The sequence below is a fragment of the Aulonocara sp. 'chitande type north' Nkhata Bay genome, linkage group LG5, assembly GCF_057382095.1.
Source record: "Aulonocara sp. 'chitande type north' Nkhata Bay isolate Kocher_YH1m ecotype deep benthic linkage group LG5, A_spYH_male_GT1.1, whole genome shotgun sequence".
Lineage (NCBI taxonomy): Eukaryota > Metazoa > Chordata > Actinopteri > Cichliformes > Cichlidae > Aulonocara > Aulonocara sp. 'chitande type north' Nkhata Bay.
The window spans coordinates 36,195,926-36,218,253 of NC_141348.1; the positions used below are offsets into that span (position 1 = coordinate 36,195,926).

Below are 22,328 nucleotides of genomic sequence, written 5' to 3' on the forward strand. Positions count from 1 at the left end.
CAATTTACCCAAGAGATGTCTTTTCAGGTGTCAATAATTAAGCAATTAAGCCCATGCAACTCCCTGAACACTCCTGCAGTGATATTGCAAGGCACGGAAAATGGCCAGCTGCAGTCTGCCAGTAGTACTTTAAGTGTAATCATTTGAATTCAGTTAGGTGTATTTTGATTCATTCTATATAGACAGTATACAGACAGTATAAAGGGACACGCTAACGAATGAATGGTAGCTTACATTAATCAATGAAAGGGCAGTACAGAGGTTAGCAAGCAGTTTCCTACTTAAGAGTTTTTTAAATTTTGATACTCTGGGTTAATTGTAAGACCCTCCCTGAATGAATGAGGTTAAATTAATGAAACAAAATGTAAAGATCATTTGGTAAACTCAAAATTCACAAGGGGCAAGGGAAAACAAAGTCAGAAACTGACAGAATATATTCTTATGTGGAGAGTATGTGAGACCACCTGTCCTTTCAAGCTGAGAGCTTAAATCCTTGTTGATTTGCCTTCTAAGTCCAGGTCGATTACACAATTGAAAATGTAACTGAGGGGGAGAACAAAGGTTAAACTGATTATTAAACTTTGATCTCTTCTGTGAAATTCACTGTAATCATTTAGGATGATTGGGGATTTGGAGTACAAAAGAGACTATAGAGGGATTTCTGGCCTAGAAACACTTAAAAAATTGATTGCAAAGCTGCAGTAGATTACATCTCTGACTGTTTGTTGCATTCTGAGTAATCGGAACAAACTGGACCGAGCTGAATCCATTCATCCGAGGCAACAAATCGGAAATCCAAACCGCTAAGAGACAGTTGATAACAACTGTGCCTGTTGCTCGGTGGTCTTTACAGTTTCAATAACCTCGCACAAGACTCATAAACTTTTTTACCAAAGACACGCAATGCCACAACCTCCAAGAAGCAAGACACCAGAGATTTTCATAAGAAAATCTGAAAAGATTTCGCCTTTGCTCTCAACTCCCAGAAGCCTTTGAAAAAACAAAGAAAGTTCATGCAAAGTTTGAGGCAGAGGAAGACTTCTGAGTCGTCATACACAAGCAGGGAAAAAATACTTTTTCTTTGAAAGAACATGATGAGGAGTTTGGAAAACAGGAAGAGATCTTCGTTGCCTGCAAGCCCTCATCCTCCTCATCTCTTGACAGAGAGAGTAGGCTTTGAAACAGCGTGACTACGGAGAAGTAATCATTTTCCCCCCATTTCACTTCTATTCTCTCTTCGTGTCTTTCCCCTCTTTGTGGTGCACACAGCCCAAACTCTGCTCAGCATGACACTGTTCTGCATTGCTATGAATACCAATCATAAGGACTAAAGATGAGATCTCGCTACTGTAGATGCAGTATATGTACTAATAGAGAGGGGAGAGGCACTAGACTAAGGAGGGGTGATAGAATAATGATGAGCTTTGGGTATATTTCCATAAGCTTACTCAACCCTCAAATCCTCTTTTCCTCATCAGCTCGTGACAGAAGCCAACACAGGCCATTATTGTGACAGCGCAGCTTTCCGATTATTTTGTGTTCTAAACTTACTCTCATTCCAGGTTTTGGAGGCTACTGACTCAAATCAAAATGCCCCTCATGTCCAGAGGCCTTGCTGCCATTTGACAGAGTTTTAGGAGCTGTCATCCCGCCGGGCTTGGCTTTTCAGAATAAAGGTTGCATGTTCTCCGTCTGCCTCTCCAAAGAGGGCTGCATTACAGCTGGTCTAGCAGACAGACAGATTGAAACTGGTGAACCAAGGCCCAATCTGGAAACTTCATCTCAAAACTGTCCCAGAATATCCTTTTCAGCTTGCACACATGGGAATTAATAGGGAAGTGAGGCTTTTTCAGCAAACTACATGTGCTCCATATGCTCACTGACAGCTCATAACTTAGTATACAGATAAAGAAATTCAGCAAATTTAAATTCAAATCACTAAAACTGCTTCTTCTTAAAACTGGAGCATTGCCACTTTTTGGCAGTTAAACCTGCAACAGCTAGACTATTACTGAAATGTCAGTTTGGTTTTCAGAGAAGGGAACTTACAGGAGTATCAGATTAACTCAAATTATTCACAGCTAAGATAAGCCTAAAGTGATAAAAGCAGTTAAATGTATGGCTGAAAGATGCTTTCTGCTTTCTTTGATGACTGGGTGGCTTGCATAGCAAAAAAGTGCAGATTTCAGACAATTCATAACCATCAGAAATGTTCAAGAATCTACAACCTTTAATATTTGATTATGATTTTTAACTAAATCATGCAAATGCCTTGGTTAGGATGCTATAATTCATATTTTTTCCTATGACTGGGTTTTTTCCTTTCATTTCCTCCCTGATGTAGCGTCCTTTTAAATTTTCTTCCAGGAGTATGAGGACTGTTTTCATTGTCTTCAAGATTCATTGTTCAAGTTGTGGGAATGTCTGAGGGTCCATTCAGACTTTGCATGTAACACTGGACTTCACAGATCAGCTCCACTAGACTAATTGTGTCATCATTCCTTATTCTCAAAACCTCCCCGCGCTCAAGACTTTCACATCAAATATTAGTCTGCATATTGAACCCTTAATTGTAGGTTAACTGTGCATTTGGGATGATGAAACTCACTCTTTGATGATGAAGAAAGTCTTCTCACAACTGTCAACTTCTCACTGTAATGCTTCATCATGCCTCAACAATCAAAGGAGAACAATCCTCAACAAACACATATACAGATGCAGTGAAGATACTAGGTGTGAATGTGCCATAATGTAAGACAGTTGAGTAGCCACTGGATAAATAAAAGGGCAAAAATGCATGCACTCCCAGGCACACATACCCGCTGCTCTGATCTGTTTACTTCAGTACGAGTACAGTGCTACAGTGCGGCCTTTGTGGTTTCCTGGGTCCTGTCAGACACTGTTAGCGAGTCTGTCACATCAGAGAAGTTCCTCATTGCACCTCCCCATAGATAACATTGCTATTGTAGCAGGCCTCATTTTTCTGTGACAGGGCTTCAATGGGCTTTATTGTACCCCATCAGCCATCCACTCAGTTGGAGGTTATTTCTCTACAGTGAGCCAAAAAGATGAGCAAACTGTACAGTAGCTGTCTACAAAAGAAAATAATAAGGGGAAAAAATTGATCTAATTTCTGTCGAATTTCTTTTATTTAAAATGATTGTTTCCTCAATTTTGACAGTCCCCCCCTCCATTGCATTGTTCACTGCGCTGCAGTCAAACTGATGGTAGGAAATCGGACCTAATTTATTTCTTGTCAGTTATATTGTGACATGTGTTCGCAGGCTTCCGCCCATTTTGGATGAGAGTAGTCTAATCAAATGGACATATCCCTTAAATATTAAGCTGTTGCTTCACATCCCACTCTTCTCACGAATCCTTTCATCTGCTACCTTGTCATTTTTTCATGAAATGTGTCAGAAAAGAGCAAGGTCACCCACGGGAATCCTTCAGCTGCGTGTTGCATCAGCAGTACTGTTTTCTCTCCGAAACTCAAAGAAAATATCTGCACTCGCTCTGCAGAAACAGAAGCGGTGCCTGGCACCCCTAGTGAAGCGACAGACTGTTAACATCCTCACATAGACCAACACCTCACTCAGAAGCCACAGAATTAGATTAACACTCGAAGCGCAAGACATAACTCTTTCTCACACACACGTCATGCATCTGTTTGAGGAGATTTGTTCAGCGAATTGCAAATTCCAGTCCGCATATTATACAAAAATGCAGACTGTGAAAATTATTATGTAAGCCTGACAAAACGTCATGTCACTTTTAAACTGAAGTACTGAGACAAGCAATTAAGAAAGAGAAAAAACCATTAGTTACATTAGTGATATTCATTTCATTCCAGTGTGATGTAATCTGATGGTGTTCCAACTCTCTAAGTATGCTTCATGTACTTCTAAAGCAGCTAACCATTTGTTATTAAAAACTGTACTCTATATTACATATTATCTGTAGGTTACTGTAAGTTCAAATCACTTTTTAAATTTATTAATAAGATATGCACATTTTGACCAATGATTTGATTATGATGTAATCACTGAATTGCAAGCTTTAGGTTTTCTGATGAAACAAGACAGAATAACCACAGCCTGCTGTTGGAAAAATACATTTTTTTCCTTCCTGGGGGAATAAATGAGAAGATGTCTCTATCTTTAAGATTAAGATGAAGCTTCTACCAGCAGATAGTTAGCTAGGGCAATGGTTAAATGGTCACCTCAAACCTTATTAAAACATAATATATTTTTCATTTAATCCATACAAATAACAACTTGTACAAGTTTTTTAAGGATACAAGTGGCCCCGCAGCAGTTATTACCTCCCCTTTACCATAGAGACGTGACAGGCTATCAATCATCTCATTAAAATATTGACAAATACATAAATAAATGCCTGGCATGTTTTAAAATGCATGATATTGTGTTTCTCTTTAAGCACAGTGAAAGTTGAGCAAATGCCTGGAGTCAGTTGTGACATTTCATTCTGAGGCCTTCTCCCTTAGGGAGAAGTCCACTGGGAGGTCATTATCTCTGTTGTCTGTCACTTAATTAACTGACATCTGAATAAGGAATATGTCGTCAGGTCTTGAGCTGTTCTTTGACACCTCTCTCTATACACTGATGGAAACACAAGGCATGAATTCCCCCAAGACATATATATGCTATGCGAATGCAAAAAAAATACCTCAACCCATGAATTGGATAACTGAAGATGACCACCAGAAAAAAGGAGCAAACAGTCCACGTAAAATGGTTAAAATAGATGAGAAAGTGGCAAAAAGTGAATAAACGGTTAAACCACCTAAAAAATGTAGGTATCAATTAAAATTATTGGCTGAAAGCATGATAGACTAATATTAGAAATACTGTAGTAGTACAGGAAAAGAAAGTACAGTAAATCTATCAGCAACCTTAGCAAACAGCATACACACTAAACATAACATATGGGTTAATTGGTCATTAAGAATACTAAAACAGAAAGAAATGGAAATTGTACTGCACATGAAAAACTAAAAGTAGCCAAGAATACATTTTAACAAAATTGTTTTCAGTAAACATGCTTTTGGTACTTCAAATGAAACAGGTTGGGAACATCTCCTATAGTGTAAATTTATTCACTGGTTAGTTTAGCAATACACCTGGAGACAGGAAAAAATAGCTTGACTCTGTTAACAGATTTTATCATAACAGTGACCAGTTACTATGTCAGGCAACCAGAAGAGGCTCCAGGTATCGCTCATCGCAGCTAAGAAGTAGTTTAGCAGGTAAAACCTAGTATGAAGGGGTTTACAGGGTTAATCAACATCTAAAACATTAATTAGTCGCATGCCCTGACCCAACAGTGAATAGTGTCAGCTGCCACTCCATCCCACCCACCCGCTTCCACATCACCTGCTGGTTTTTGCCAGTGTTTGCTTAAAACACAAAATGCTTATAATCCAACCACTGGTTTGTTATTGAAGTACAAAATTTTATGTTATAATGAAGATAAAGCCAGAACTACAAAGACACAGCTCAGCGTTTCACTTCTCCCACTATAATAATTGTACATATTGTATGTAATCGAAAGGTGACAGATAAAAATGAAATAATACTGAGTTGTGTGGATCTATTACTGTGTAGGGGGCATTTTACTGACATGGTTCGAATCCCCTACAGTCTGGGAAGAAAGGGTTACTGATAAAGCAATCAAGTTTTTTTTCAGAGTGATCTCCTTTATCCTTTGATGAAACATTCCCATCAAATAATGATGATGATGATCTCTTACAGGAAAACAACATTCTCATGATGTGTATGACAATTATGTGAATGAAATGCTATGGCATTGCAGTTACCACATCTGATATCAGCTGAATAACTGGGAGATTCGGACTAAACATGTTTGTATACAGTGTTCTGCACCACTATCATCAACGCACCAAAGAGAGAAGATCTTTGGATAGCATGGTGTTTGATCCCTCCAGTCTCCAAACTCAATTAAACAAACACCCCTGCATGGGTTCTTCCAATATTGAAACCTGTCTCATGTTGTGTATTTGTCTTGCTCCAGTTAAAAGGAAATAAATAATGGGGAAAATTTATATGCAGGTTTAAAGACAGTAAATATATGCACTTTACTAAGTGCACATAGAAAATTCAGTATTAAAATGTATGCATAAAGAGCCCGAAAATCCATGCAATATGTAAATGCACCACATATAAAATATGATAAAGACATACTTTGTGCTATTTGGACTCTTCCCTACATTCTGAGATTTAATCTTAGGTGCTTCTTACACTCTTCACTTTTAATTCACTCTCTCTAATGCTCTCCTGCACCCATAGTTCAGGGAAGCTTGATCTTTCTAGTCCCTTTAGCCTTCCCTACCCATTCATCATGTGATGTATGACAAGTCACTGACATCCTCTGACATCAAGCTTGCCTCTATCTCCTGTGGCACTTGGTCAAAGAGAGTTTGCTACAGCATCAACACCTGCAAGACCTCTGGTTTGGCTCCCCTCATAGTTCTCATAAATTTCCTGGACTGACAGAGCGCCACCCCCTTCCCCTAACCTTGCAGCTTCTTGTGGCCATTTTAGGGGACAAAACTGCCCGAGGGAACTTCTGAGGGGCAAGTTTAGCAAAGAGCCTCGCCTCAATTTTTCAGACAGTTGTCCGTGGGACTAGGATCTCGCTGACTCCGTCGAGAGAAGCGGTGTGCCATAAACCCGGCTTATGATCTCACACCTCACACAGAACCGTCAGATGAATTATCTTCACTTATATAACTGGCATGTGGAGTGTTACTACGGCTGGAGGATTCTGTAATAGAGGGACATGATGGGCCACTCTGTAGCCATGTTTTTCAGTCTGTCTGCTTGGCTGGCTGGCTACAGAGCTATGCAAAGTTAAACAGGCAGTGGTCTCACATGCCCAAACCACTCTCCGCACACTTCATTTCACCTCATTTTCACAGTGTGCCCACACCGGGACAGAAGTCTGACATAAGCAGCTTAGAGGGATGAACTAAAAGAGGAGTGGAGAGAGGGCATGGGGAGGCAACAAGAAAAAAATGGAAAAACAAAAAAATTTAGCAGGCGATTAGATTTGTATATTTGACGATGTCAGGACTTCATTTAAAAGAAACTATTTAAAGGCAGTGCTTAATTTTTTCAGACTTTATTTTTGTGACAGAGACAAGCACATACTCATATGGAGGCAGTGTGTAGACGGTGTGTGCACTTTTAAGTAGACTGCAAATAAAATCAACAAAGCCGATATATTAGCTGATATATTATGAATATTTTGAAATCCAAATACATGATTTATTATATGAGGTAATGAGAAGTTAAGCACCCTCAATATCAAAAAGGCAAAAGTTAAAAGTGAAGCTCACATCCCATATGTAACATAAACCTGGGCTGCGGCCCCTCGACAATAAAGACTACAAATATTCCCTTGTATGATCATAGCATGACACATTTCCAACCCACTAATCTTCCAACTACACAGAGAGACATCTGCCTCTGCATTAAAGTTAACTAACCATATGCTTTCCTCTCCTCTGCCCTCCTGCCCCTCCCCTCTCTTGTCCATCACCACACAGGAGATGGAGGAATGACCTTCCTCCTGTAAAGTAAAGGCAAGATCAGACCAACTCAGCAGAAGTGCAGTGGTGGGAGTGAGCTGGGGTGTGCGAATTAACAGCAGCATCAACAGCAGCAGTGCTGTGATAATGTGAGGCGGGAGATGTCCTGGTCCCAGAGAGACGGGGGGCAGGGCGGGTGGGAAGTGAAGATAATGAAAAGTGGAAGAAAGAGCATGAAGTGTTGAGAGGAAAGAAGACTTTTAGCCTGCAGGGGCTGAGAGACACACTGTTGCTCTAGTTTACCTATTTTGTTTCCAAAAGCTTCCACCTTTAATTGTAGTTCTCTCTTTTTGCTGTCTCACAGTCCCTCACAGTCTGACTTCTCTTCATCTCATGGCTGTACTTTTAATGAGAAGTCTGTGGACCAAGCCTCTGTTCTATCATTAATGTGGTCTGTGCAGAATGAAGCAGCTGAAGATGTAGACACAGAAATACACAAAAAACACATCTCCTGTAGATCCTCGCTTGGCATCAGAGTCTAGCGTCATGCTCAAGCAACATGTCTTCAATAACAGCGTATTTATTCATTCAACTAAAATCTGCACCACACTGAAAGCAGAACGTCCGTGATGTTGTTCATCCAGCTAATGATCATCATAATTCATTTGCAACCTTGAACTTTAGCATAATTTGGATGAAGGGCTATTTGGTGATCATAACTGGAAGTTTTATAAACATCTGACTAATAATCTCAAAGGAGCAGCAATTCTTGTGAAATGCAGATAACAGATATTCGGATCTTTGGCGATCAATCCAGCGGTGTAGACAATTCACTTAAAACCACAGATGTTAACCTCATGGAGGGAAATTAGTGACATCACTAATGCCATGAAGATTTAACCTTGCGGCATCGTGGATGTCTGCACATCATTTCACAAAACTCTACCAGCTGTTGAGATATTTATGTTACTAGGGCTGCTCAATTAATCGAATTTTAATCACGATTACGATCTGGGCTTTCAACGATCATTAAAAATGACTGAGCCGATTATTAGCCCCTCCCTCATTTATTCGCGACACCTTAAAGGTCGGTCCGTGAAAATATTGTCGGGCATAAACCGTCCGTGGCGCAAAAAAGGTTGGAGACCGCTGATTAAGAGGACCCGAGGGAAGCTCGGAAAGCTAAGCAGGAGTTATTTGGAGAGGAGAGTGACTGCTGTTGGTTGAAAAGAGGTAAAAAAAAAAAAAACAACTTCAGTGGTGTTGCACACTATGTTATATTATTTTTTAAAGTCATTGTTAACCCTTTAAATCCGGTCAGAGCAGCACGCTCCGTGTTGTGTAACTATTTTTAAATCCCTGTAGAACCTGAACCGTGTAAGCTAGCTCAATAATTTGTTTTGCATATGAAACCGGAGGAGTTGTACTTACATCTGATGCCATCAGCTTGTCCTCGGTCACGGTTTCCTTCCACATAAAGCTTTGCAAAAATTGCATAAAAAGCGCTTGCAGGAACAAAAACATAATATTCCAGAAACACGCTTTGCCGTTCCTATCAGCTGTTTGTAACACTTCCCACAGTGAAATGATGCACCTGCTGTTTTCTTTGCAAATTTGCATCATAGGATTGTTTTTTGTTTTTCCTGCAGTATATAAAAACTGTATCTCCAAAATAAAACTATGAAGACACTCAAAATAAATTTCCTGTTGTTGTAAACTATTTTTTGCAACTTTATTGTATTTAAAGTTTTGAGGGATAAACCTCTTAAATTTCTCCAAGTAGAAATATATGTAAACAAAACAAAAGCGATTTTCAATTTTTTTTGTAGTTTATTGCACTTTTTTGCAATTTATGTAATTAATGGACTTAATGCATACATATTATTAAAATATGGGCTATAACAGTTGTATTGATGTATAGCAACTTGAAATGCTCCCACAAATGGCACTACAGCATGTAAAAAAAATAATATAAGCTCTGGTGGACTTGGTTCTATAGTAGGTCTTAAAGGGTTAAATAAATATCGTCAAATAATCGTGATCTCAATTTCAGTGAAAATAATCGTGATTATCATTTTTGCCATAATCGAGCAGCCCTATATGTTACTTTTATTGCTATAAATGCAAGCAGCACTGCCAGAATTTTCTTTATAAACTGAATCATCTCTTTTTTAATTAATAGCAGCCTTGAGAGCAAGAAAATATTTGCCATATTTTGGATTTGACTGATAAATTTGGATCTATAAGCCTCACCAGCTTTATTTTCTCCTGGCAAAAAATCTGCCCATGTTGTATTTAATATGGTGTTTTGATTTCTGAATAAATCTTGCCAGACTCAGTCTTGACAGCCTTGTTAGCATACCAGCACGGTCAATTTTTTATTGTTCCCAGTGGATCCGATTCTTTCAGCGATGTCTTTTTCTCCCTGCGGTAATGTACATCCTCTGAGCCGCTCAGTTTGAAAAGCCAATGGTGTGGCTGATGTGCATTTCTTATTCACTGCCTCTCTTCACTTTACCTGTTTCACATGCAAAACTACATCTGGCATAAATGGATGCAAACACTGTTTCTGCAAGAGAGAAACGAGTTTTCAAGTTATATCTAAAAAAAACAAAAAAAACAAGTGTGACTCAAGTGGGCTGTGTTGTTCTCTGCTTGTGGGACGGTCTGTCTAATCCCAAGCTTGTTGTCAAATCATGTCTCCATAAAAGTGAAGTCATGTTTTTTTTTTCTTTTTTTGTGGTGCAAGAGCCAAGCCAGGCATGTTCAATTATTGAAACCCAGGGAAAACTGTAAGAAAGGGAATGTATTAGCAACTGAAATTAGGTGGAAGCCGACTAACATGCTCAGGCAGTCAGAAACATAAAATAAAAGCCTGGGTTCTCATTCTGCATCACCTCAGACCTAATGGCACAGTGTGTTTTCCTCTTTGTCGTGTCAAACCAAGGCACCATAAACAGAAGCAGCTCATAAAGTGCAAACCTGTAACCCTAAGTACTGTTTAGTCAACACGGCATAAAAAATCTGTGCATTATTGCATCTACTGAGCTCATGAGGAATTCTTTTTGATGTTTAATGAGTCTACAGTGAGCAAAAAGATCTGAGTCATCCTTAACCCAAGATGGCTGTCGAGTGCCATAGTCTGCAGCTTTGCCATTAATCCTGCCAGCCACTGGGGAATGGCGAGAGAAATATGGGCTATCACAGTCATCTTCCTCAGTGGTAACTAACAGATAGTCAAACTACAAAGTGCTCATTAATGTGGGTCGTAGCAAAGCGAGGGCAGGAAACCGGGAAATCTCTGGCTCACTGTTTCTCTCTCTCTCTGTGAGGAATTTAAGTGACTGACAGATTGACAGAGGAGGATAATATTATTAATTCAACCACATGCACACCCAGAAAAAAGATAAGCTTGAAATAGAACCGTAGTTGTTGCTGTGGTGATGAGATGTGCTAGCTTAGCTGTTTTCAGACAGCAGCCACATCACCAGATTTGGCAGAGAACGAAAACGAAAGAGAGCAAGATTGTGCAAGTGTCACCACAGAGACAGTTAGAATTTGTGTGACACTCAGCACTATTATCCAGTTCATTACAGTGCGTTGTCATTAAGAGCAACTTCCCAACGTCTGGACCAAAGGACTAGTCAATCTAGATGCGTCTGTCATCATATACAGACTGAACAAAAGGTGCAGCTCACCGTCTAATTCTGCTCTCCGGGCAATAACTCTTCTTCCACTTTCTGTTTTATCATTATGACTTCTTGTGGATGGCAAAGGTCGTCTTTTCCGTGCTGCCTGAAATGCTAGTCCATCGCCTCCAATACCATGCATTTTACTGTTGAGTGAGCAAAGAGCATCCTGGGGGCACTGGGGCATCTTATGAAAGTGCATTGTGTTGAGAGAGCACAAAGCACAAGTATATTTCACCTTAGACACACATGCACACACCCTCATCCAAGTACAGCATCACGTTCCTAAGATGATCACAACACTTATATATGGCAGCTACATCTGTCTGCCTCTGCTTCTCATGTAAATTTCTAGCCAGTTTATTGCACAGTTGTGCAAAGCGGTTAGACTAGCGGTGTAGCCTTGTTGCTACACCGAGGATGAGGACACGCAACACAAAAAACTATGTTAAGCTTTTCTGAGGCCAATGGTTAGTTTTTAAACAGAGTTTGAATGGAGGAAATATAAATGTCACTATTAGAAACACATCTTTGACCTGTTGGCAATTTATTTAAAGAGTGATCCTTTTTATGAGACAGTTTTGTTATTTCCAGCCATGAGACTCATTATATCAGCCCTTTAGAGGTAATAGGGCTGAAGCATTTTCTTTTTATTACCAGTAAAGCAGCAGAACATTTTTGTGATTATTATTTATTTCTTTTATCAGAAAATGCACACTAATTTCAAGGCAAGGCAACTATCAAAGCTGAAAAATTTAAATTGGAATTTATAATTACATAATGTGCAATTAAAAATATTTAGAGCTGTTTTCCTTAAATGGCTTTTAAATGATCTAATTAGTCAAAAGAGATTCGGATCATCTTTCTTTTGATCAACTGCAGTTGTCCCTGGGAAACACTAGAGGACTGAAGCAGCTCTCTCCCACTGCAAAAACATGCTATTTGCAATGCACAGTAAACACCATGGCTTTCTATATGGAAATGATTGTGATGTGCTCATTACAACTTGTGTAATTAAATATAACTATGTTGTGTAAACTTATGCGAGCTAAAGCCAAACTGAGTTTGAGATTATATATAGAGGAGGAGGAGGGAAAAACAACTTCATCAACATCTGCACGTTTAATGTTCTGCAGCTGTGTGCATTCAGCAAGTGCAGCATACAGTGCGGCTGTAGGAGCACTCAGGTGAGAAGTTCATGATGAGATATCCAGAGGATAATGATAGCAATTCCAATAACTCGCTTCGCTCACTGCACACCCACTCGCTCACTGTGCAGAATCTTAATCCTGGGCTGTAATCCTGCTGACTGAGAGGACCCAGAGAGCCATTTATAACAATGCGAGCAATAAAGAAGATGGCACAAAATACATCCCCACCGTGTTTATGACAGACACTCAGATTACATCGGCTCTGAATCTGAAAATAACTAAAGTGCAGCTCAGCTATATCACCGGCTTGTTGCCTTATGCTATAAGCTGTCATTATATCTCGGCAACTATGTCTGCTTGTTGAGTATTTACTATAGTAAACACTTTGCAGTAGTGCAAGTATGATTCCACTACCAGAATTTCTCACAAATTATGATAAGGCTGCAGTCTGCACCATGATCTGAGTCAGAAGGGTGAATAATGTGTTGGCTTCATACCAAAATAATAATAATAATATAATAATAATACAGAGACAGAGAAGAGAAATGACAGAGGTTTAATCAGAGGTGAAAGCAGCCTGCGCTGATTAGGCTGTGGAGGTGTGGTTGTGGATCTGCAGACGGGGATTAACCGCTAACCCCATCATGAGCTTATATTGCTATAACTACAGTTTCAGTTGGGGAGTCTGCTTGAAAACAGTTGGAAACACAATTTGCTGAGCTCCTAATTGGCAAAAGGCTGAGAGAGTTTGAGGGATTGCAGGATTTTGGTACTAAAGGGTAAAGAATCCATTGGTGGCTCTCTTTTTTTTGGTTTCTGCCAAGCAAAAAAGCAACCACATGGCTTAGACTGCCAGACAGAAATTATGCTGCATATGGTAGACTATGTATGCATTTCTACAGAGAATACATAAAGATTTTTTAATACAACCTTTTGTCCAATTTAAACAAGTTTGCAAAAGTTAAATATTGTATAATGACAACAATACAAGAAATAATTAAAAAAAATATCAAAATCTGAAGTTTTCAGTGTTTGAAAAGTATAAAGTGATTTGATCCAGCTCTACCTTTACCTAACTTTGTGTAAGCATAACCTAACTTGGGCATAAGAGACACCAATCTCCTGTGTTCATAAAATATACATATGAATAACAAGTTCAAATGAAACAATACAACACTGAGTATTCCCATAAAGTGCTTTATTAGGGGTTTTGGGTCGCAGTATGTCAACAGAACAGTTTAAATCTACTCTGGCATTTAGTTTATAAGCCTCTGGAACTATTCCTTCAGAAGCTATATGGTGTTTTTAGCGGTAATGACTAATTGCAGCCCCTGTGCCATATGGATAGGGGCATTACCGCTTCAATCGGGATAAAATGATTTCATAGGACAAAGGCAATGACTCTTACAATTTTGTACTAAATCCTCTGAGGGGGCCTGAGGGAAAACGTCCCTTTACATGTGACATTTTGAGACAGCATATTTCATTCAACCAGCCCAAAAATATTCTAGTCATATTAGTGTTCATTTTGTATAGGTGTGAAAACAGGTGCATCAATTTAGATCTAACTATGACAATATGATAATCAGCTGACTCCAGTGAAATTGTAAATAACCACATGGAAGAGAAGAGAAGAGAAGAGAAGAGAAGAGAAGAGAAGAGAAGAGAAGAGGGCTGTTTTCACGTCTCCACTACAGGTTCTGGGGCTGACTCTCAATTTATGTGACACAGGGAAAACTTGGGAATATAGGAGAGTGCTCCATAGGGAAGGAGGACAGACAGGTTAGAGTGGTCGGAGAAGAAGAATTTGCAGCAGAGGCCGAGGAATTTCTGTCAGTTGCGTGTTGACACTTGCAAGGCGTGAAGTCGATGGAGACAAACATTGAGGGTAGGCTTTGACATGTTTTTGGCTTCAGGAAAAATTTGCTCTCAGACACACATGATGTCTGGAGAGATGGGCGCATGAGTCAGCAGAGCCTGAAGTTCGATGGTAGAGGAGGTAACACGTGAGAACAGCAAGAGAGGACAAGCCGTTAGAGGTGGAGGGAGATTTTGACAGTCCCCATGATGATCCTATGACAACCTGGCTCAGGTGAGTGCCGTGACCTGTTGACAATCTCACCTAGGCTGTCCACATAGAAATGGCCCTGTTATACCTTAGACGTGCTAACAAGTTCAAAATGTTAAGGATTGGAAAGTCAGGGGAAAAATAAAGAGAAGCAACAAAAAAACTGTCTGGGGCAGCTATTTTACAGTGCATCAATAAAATGTATTAACGAAGATGATAACAATAACTATTAGAAGAGAGCAGAAAGCTAAACAACTGAAGAAAAATCAAAAAAAGTCTAACGTTCAAAAAGGGAAGGCCATAAAACATTACTGAAACATTACTGCGTTTTACTGCACTGCAGATTATTTTGGCATACGGACACCATCTTTCCCTAAACAGCATTTTCATTAGTGCTGATAATTTATCAGACATCAATTAATCAAAAAAGTCTACAATTTGTAAGGCTGTAACAGCAACACATGACAATTTTGTGTTAGTTATGAAACTGTTTTCCAACCAGTAGTCAAAAACTGGGGTATTTTGAATGTATTAAAACACAGCATTGACACACGCAGCTAGGACTAATGGCTGTTTGACATGAATTTAATCTTTAAGCCATAATCAGTGTTTTCTGCTGATTAATTATTCACTGAATCAGCAAATGCCTGAGGAGCAAAATTATTTATACAAAGCATATGCATACAATAAGCAACTACCTATAAACGCACACAAAATATCTACACAAACCACAAATAAAGCAGCTTGCAACAGTGGTCTGTGAAGTAGAAACAACGTGTTTTCATAACCTCTCTGAACCAGAGGGACAAGTGCACAAGACATGGGAATCTATTTTTTTCTTCCCTATTTGCACATGTCCCAGTTCAAAAACCATGCAAATCCATCGAAGTCTGAATCTCCACTCTGCATATCACAGTGAAATCTGCAACGGATACATTGATTTATGAAGACAGACAACCTCAGGTACGTGCATGGAGTTGAAAGCAGGAAGAGGGGGGGGGGGAAGAAAAAAGAAAGACCACATCTTTCCCGCAGACAAATTACATAACAGACAAACTCTGGTATCCAGACCCGAAGAGTCAAACCTGAAAGACATTTCAGGCAGGATGTCTGCTGAGCAAGTGGATCATGATGTAACGTGATGAATCTCCAGAGACACGGTCTAAGGATGTTAGATACTGCCATTTTTCAGACAGTAACCTGTACTGCAGCGAGGATGAATAACAAACATGGCATATGCATATAATAATATCCAGACCACATTTATAAAAACCTGCCCCTGCTATGAAAGCACAAAAAATGATGAGCAAAAAACCACTACATGCAGTACACACAAATTCTAATTTATTTATTACAATTTTCACATAAAGTTCTATTTACTGTAGGCTGTATATAAAATGTGAATGTAGATACCGTGACATCCGCCTCTGGATTATCAAACCCTGTGGGCTGATCATTTTAGCCACCTAGGTTTATTAAAATCAGGCATCACAAGCTAGGTATCAGCCTGACTGAGACGTGGGACAGTTGGACAGTGACTTGTCAGTTCAGAAGGCAGGTTTCTGCTCATTAGGAAAGTGGTTACTGAGGTCATAGCTCAAGTGAGCAGTTGAGTTGTTTTCCAATTGACTTCCATATAATTTTACTTCTTTGTGTAAACAGTGCAGGTTTTAAGTAGTACTTGTTGCTGTTTGAATTTAGGTCTGTGTTCGTTTGTCAAAACTTACTCCAACTTACGCTGCACATACGGCGGGTATAAAGTTACAGGTACAAAATTACTTAATTTTCACATCAATCTCTTAAGGTAATGATATATTTAGTATTTATCAATATTACCAAATTGGTAATAAAATATAATTGTTGCTGATAAAATTACAGTTGAGTCCTTTGGGCAAGACAAACACATATGTGCATGCACCTTCCTCGTATTATTGATGCTGTACACAAAGGGCTGCTGATTCACTCCAAACCTTGGACCTTTTCAGTAATCGTACCCAGACAAGTGCTTGACACCCTGGGTGATCACAGCTCTAATCCTCATACTCATGTGGGGTAAAGCTACCAATTGTTGCTGCGGAGTAATTGTTCTGCATAGCAATTATGCTCCATAAACACTGCCGCTACATGCACCCCTGAAGAACCAGCTGTAATTATTTCCTTTGAAAGGGAATTTTTCCATTGCCTTCAATGAAACCACTTAACGGATGGTAACTTTTAAGGTTTCGCAGTTGTGTAATGAGAGGATATTCTTGTTAAATGGAGCCTCAGTGGGCTTTCCGTTGAAAGGATGGTTTGAAAGTAAAGGAGAGAGGGAGCGATTGCTGTAGGCAGGGAACTGGAAAGTTTATCATCATCTCAAGGTTATGTTGTATCCCATCCACCGGTGAAGCTTCATTGACCACACTGCTCTTCATGGGCTATAAACAACAAACTAACAATTGCCTACTGGCCACACACACACACACACACACACACACACACACACACACACACACACACACACACCTGTATTTAAACACTAATTCCTTCCTCTAATGTGTTCTGCAGCAAATACCCGCGGTGACAGCATGACGCATGCTGGCACCTCTATATAAATTATGAAAGCACAGACCAAATCAGGCATTAGTCTCTGTCTAGCTCTAACAAAAGCATGCTGGGCCCCCTTCAAGCAATCCACTGGTGAATTAAAAAGTGAGGATAAATCAAGCTGTCAAAGATTTTGCATCAGCCTGCAGAAACTGCTAGATTAAAATAGTCTGTGTGCCTACAAAAGCTCTGCCAACAGTCTCCTGACAGTTCTGCCACCCATTCTCTGTTACTCAACACCATTGGCCCATACCTCCACCTAAATAGAAAGCACAACACCCCAAATTAATTAGAGATGAATATGCTGTTTGAGGACAGTTATTTATCTCCACCAGTATCCACAAGGAAAGACCATGAGGGGTTTTGGAGGACAATGATTAATTTAATCAAGTGTGAGTGAACTTTCTCCAAAAATCATGCCGCTCCGACAGATAATCCGCTTTCCCTGAAACGTTTCCAACAGGATTAGCCCCCGAGGGAAGCCTGGATGCGTTTTACAGGGGAGAAACAGAGAGAGAGAGAGAGAGAGAGAGAGTGCGCAAGAGAGAGCAAGAAAGAAAATAGATGGAGAAAAAGAGAGAAAGTCAGTAAGACAGAAAGATAAAGAAGGATTGAAGGGAGGCAAAATGGAAGAGAAAGCTGGATAACATACAAAGGGGATTGAGGATGGGCTGAAAAGACTAAAAATTGAAAGAAACATGAAGGGTGGTGGAGTGTTGTTGCAAAGTTTCAAAGATGGAATAAGATTGAGCGGCTGAAGGGGTGCAGAAAAATTGAAACTATGTTGGCAAAGTGTAGTGGACATGATGTCATATCGGGATTGAATAATAGAAAGGTAACACTTAATCCTAACTACACTAGCACAACTCCTCACTTTCCCCAAAGCAGAAGGAGAGGTCATCTCTACAGCCCTTAACAACAGCTGTGCCAGTCAAATAGACAGTGTACCAGAGGTTTTTAATAAAACAACTTTTTGTATTTTGGGTAGACTGGGCTCTTAATTTTATCCATGAAGCCTGAAGCCCAACAGCAAATAACTCAGAATTTGAAAAACAACTTCAGATTAGACTTTTATTAAGACTAAAACACAAAAGTCATGTTAAAAAAATCAAGTCAACTATTCTGCTGTACAGCAAATGATTTACCTGTAAAACTGTAACAATGAATTGTTGCAAAATATAGACTGTGATTTACTATGAAGTCCACACCAATCTTGTCTCTGTGGCAGGAATACTTATTTTAATAGTTATGAATAATGAACTGAAGTTACTGCTGTTGTGTCACACACATAAACGAGCACAACACTCATTTATTAAAGCCCCAAACAGTCTAGAATCAGTTGTGAACACCAAACAAAACGTATGAAGACATTTTCAATTACTGGACACTTTAATATACTGGATTAAAAAAATAAATAAAAGAAGAAGAAGTTTTAAAATCTGAAAGCCAGGTAGTTATTTGAAATTCCTGAAAAGATAACTTAGATAACAATATTATTAAACAATACTCCAAAACTCACAGTAGTAAGTAAGTTTTCCAACATGCTTACAGAAAAATGTAGAAAAAAATGGCAGTAATCAGAATTATGGATGAATGTAGAAAAAGATAGGGGTTGTAGCGGAGCTGAATTTTCTTTACAGCTTCTTCAACAGCAGCATGTGCAGTTCAAGGTGTCCTGGCTGCTCACAATAAAAACTAAGAAGGTTTGCTGAACGCAAGATTTCTGAATTACATTACAATCTCAAGAGTCTCTCAAAGCTCACAAAGCTCTCCAAAGTCTGCCTCTGGCCTGATAATTCAACTTCCATTTTAAAATCTATGTTGTGCCAAGCTTGAGGTTATAACTGCCAATGGGGCAGCGCTGAGCCGCACTGAAAGCTGTAGCATTTGATTAAGCTCCTCTATTCCAAGCCTAATGCCCTGGCCTTGAATTATTCACCGAGTTGGTGAAGAGGGGCTGTGCATGCTACAAGCTTGCTAAGTGTGTTAGCCTAAAAAAACATAATGCAATAAAGTTCATCCATGCATAATGGATAGGAGACTGGGGCTGGGTGTTCTCTGTCGTGGGAAGACAGAATTAGAGAGAGGGGATCAGGGAGACAGTCGATGTTGCCAAATCGGCGTCCTTCCATGCCAGGGCAGTCTCCGGCCACAACCCCTCTTCTATCTGCCATTTTTCGTTTCTGTCCATCCAGCAGAGCTGTAGCACAAATTCTTTCAATTTCAAGGGAAATGACAAATGGAGGACATCGCCACACTAAGAATTATAAAGTCAACTGGGGTCAGAGTCGAGTGAATTCAGTAAGAGAAAGGATTATATTCATCACTTTTGGTGTGTATTTGAGTTATTAAGCAACCTTAAGTAGGATCATAACGCGTTTTACTGCTTATAATTAAACCTAATTCACTAAGATAATGATCTCTGTGTCACATGATTACATGTGGCGCATTGTGTAATCAACACCATCCTGGTTTTAGCATGCTAGTACAGCTCTCACTGTCTCCAATTAAAGCACTGATTGTCCCTGGGGTGTTGCATGTCATGCAGGCTCATTTATCACTTCCGAGTGTAGCATCGCTTTAAAAGTCCAATTCACACCTTCAGAATCCATCATACTCACAGTGAGGTCTTCACAAGCCTAAAATATTCAAGGTTACACAGTCATAAAGGGGAGATCTGATGTGTTACTCCGATTCAGCTCCCATATTAGCATTTTTGGTGTGTGACGTTAAAAGTTAAATAATTTTCCCAGGCAATGAATAACAGTGAAAGGTTTAATTCAAGCTTGCTCGTTTTATTTAACATCGTGTGAACATGTTTGTCCAGGGGAAAGAAAAAACAACGGTGGACACGATGCTTAAAATCTCAGCTGATCACTCTAGGGGTTGGCTTTTAGCCACTGGCAAACAACAGAGAAGAGGATGAAGTTAATATATGCTTGCTGTTCTTGTTAGGTTGCACTACTCGGTGAAGAAGGTGGCATGTTGCATTAATATGCCAGAAAGCAGAATCCTATTCAACATGCTTTTCACATACTATATTGTAGTACTAAGCGTTTGACACATCGCAGCATCGATGCAGCCGCTGAAGCTGCTCAGCATTATTCTGTAAGGAGCTGCTCATAAAAAAGAGGCACCATTTTGATTTCCAGTGTTTGATGAACGTATCCTTGAGCAGGACGTTTGAATTTACCAAATAACTCATTGCTCTAAAGACGCGGAATGTATAAATTTGAAAAGCAACTGCTCCTTTCTACCTAATTCCTTTAAAATTAAGTGCTCGGTAGTAAAATAAAATGGTTAAGACAACCATTTTGTCTGAGTCAAAAATAGCTCCCACTGCCACTCTGAAGGTTGATGAGAAAAAGGAAAAAAGGGAGTCTCATGCACATGGATACAGTGTGTAAATAAATAGCTAAAAACCAAACAGAGTGCTGTTAAGTATGCATAAGCCCTTTGAATTAGTCTTCCTGATCTGCCTTGGATGACAGCCGTTCACGCAGGCAGAATACAATATGAGAGTGTATCACCACAACACAGGCTGTTCTCTAACGTGAACTCTTCCTCTCCACACAAAAACCCACATTTGGCACCATTCACTCATTAAATCATAAAGCCACTAACATGCAAACTCTGACATGGAAATAATCGCCGGGCTACAGCTGGATGATTTTCAAGCGTTGTTCAGGGTGGAGTGATGAGCCGCTGTTATCGTGACATGCTGCCCCTTCGGTGTTTGTCTTCAGTGCTGCGACAGTAAATTTTCTCTGAGAGACTTGAGAGCTCTCCTGCTCTGACCAGTCTGGTATCTAGCCGGCAGCATGTAGATGGCTTCGAGATTCGTTAAACAAAAAGTAAACCTCTGCCGTTTTCTGCTTAACTTGCTAGTGATGGCTCTGCATTAAAAACATCCAGTGAACGCCTTTATAAAAGGAAAACAAAGAGTGGCATTAGTAGTAGTGCATTTGCTAGACTTATAAATAAAACAAATTATGGCACTTGAACTCATGTTACCCTGCAGTGGTTCCAACAAACACCGACTAGCTCACACTAAAACCAAATGAGTCAGTGCGCTCAAGTGGAGACAGCGTACTTTGTTGGACAGAAGCATCTCCCAGTACACTTGCAGAAAGAACAAGACCGGAGGAAGAAAACGACTAGAACAGTTGAATTTAGAGCAAAAGACCACACATGCTTCCTCCCACTGCGGTGCTGATGTTGGCCGACAGATGTGGTTGCCACGGCGCCTAATGTGTGTCACAGACAATTGCGGGTGTGCGGTAGTGAAGCTGGTATGCGATGCTAGTCTCCAGCTTGGGGACTTAAGGGAAACTAACACGTGTCTGATTATATTTTTTTGTCTCTATCAATAGTGGGTATATGAGGTGTTCATGGCCCTGTGTTTCATAGCGTGTGTGCATTCTTAACATGTGCCCTTTGCATGTTGGTGTCCTCATGAGTATGTGTGTAAATCATGTCCTGCTACAGGGCCATGACACAGCTTGTCATCGTGTCACAGCGAGAGCCCGGCCACCATGAGAAAATAGCTGTGAGAGAAAAAACAAGATGTCATGGTTCAGCAAATACTTACTCCCTGTACTATTGGCCAGATGCAGATTTCAAGAGGTAAAGGAAGAAAGGGCATTTCTTTTAAACTTCCTAAACCTGTCTGACACTTTTAAATCCATAAAACAAAAACTTAGCAGCTTGTCAGAAGTAAGGCATAATTAAAGTGTATCTAGAGTGGCGATCCATTAAAATGATAGCAGGCAATCTTGCAGCCAGCAGGTGCTTTGGTCAAAGCAATTGACCTGAGATTATTGAGGTGTGATACAGCAAGGGGCCTACAGCCTGCTGGAAAAAGAAAAGGTCCCCAGGAAAGACAGACTGTCGTCCTGTTAGTGTTTACTCTGTTCATTAAAAAACTGTCTCTTTTCATGGCCTATTGGTGATGAAGCAAAATGGGTGACAATGTGTGTGTTCGTGTGTGTGTTAGTTGAGAGACAATAAGTGAGCAGAGGGAAAGAGTGAAAGCAACTGAGAGAAAAAGACTTTTCATCTGTGTGCCATCTGTGAATGTGTGGCTCCTAAAAAGAGGCAGACAGAGAAAAAAGTTAGAAGCTGTTGATTAATATACTGTTCGCCCCATCCTAGACATTATGTTTTTGAAAAAGTGGTGGTAATGTTGCATGCAACCGGGATGAAATACAGCATATGCATTCTATAAAGGAGCATGTAATGAGTAATGTTAGGACTGAAAA

At 39.8% G+C, this 22,328-nt stretch overlaps 1 protein-coding gene across 3 annotated transcripts in view; it reads right to left on the reverse strand.

Annotated features, from left to right (window-relative positions):
* magi3b (membrane associated guanylate kinase, WW and PDZ domain containing 3b) overlaps positions 1-22,328 on the reverse strand; it is a 131,423-nt gene that overhangs the window by 39,371 nt on the left and 69,724 nt on the right. The window lies entirely within an intron of this gene.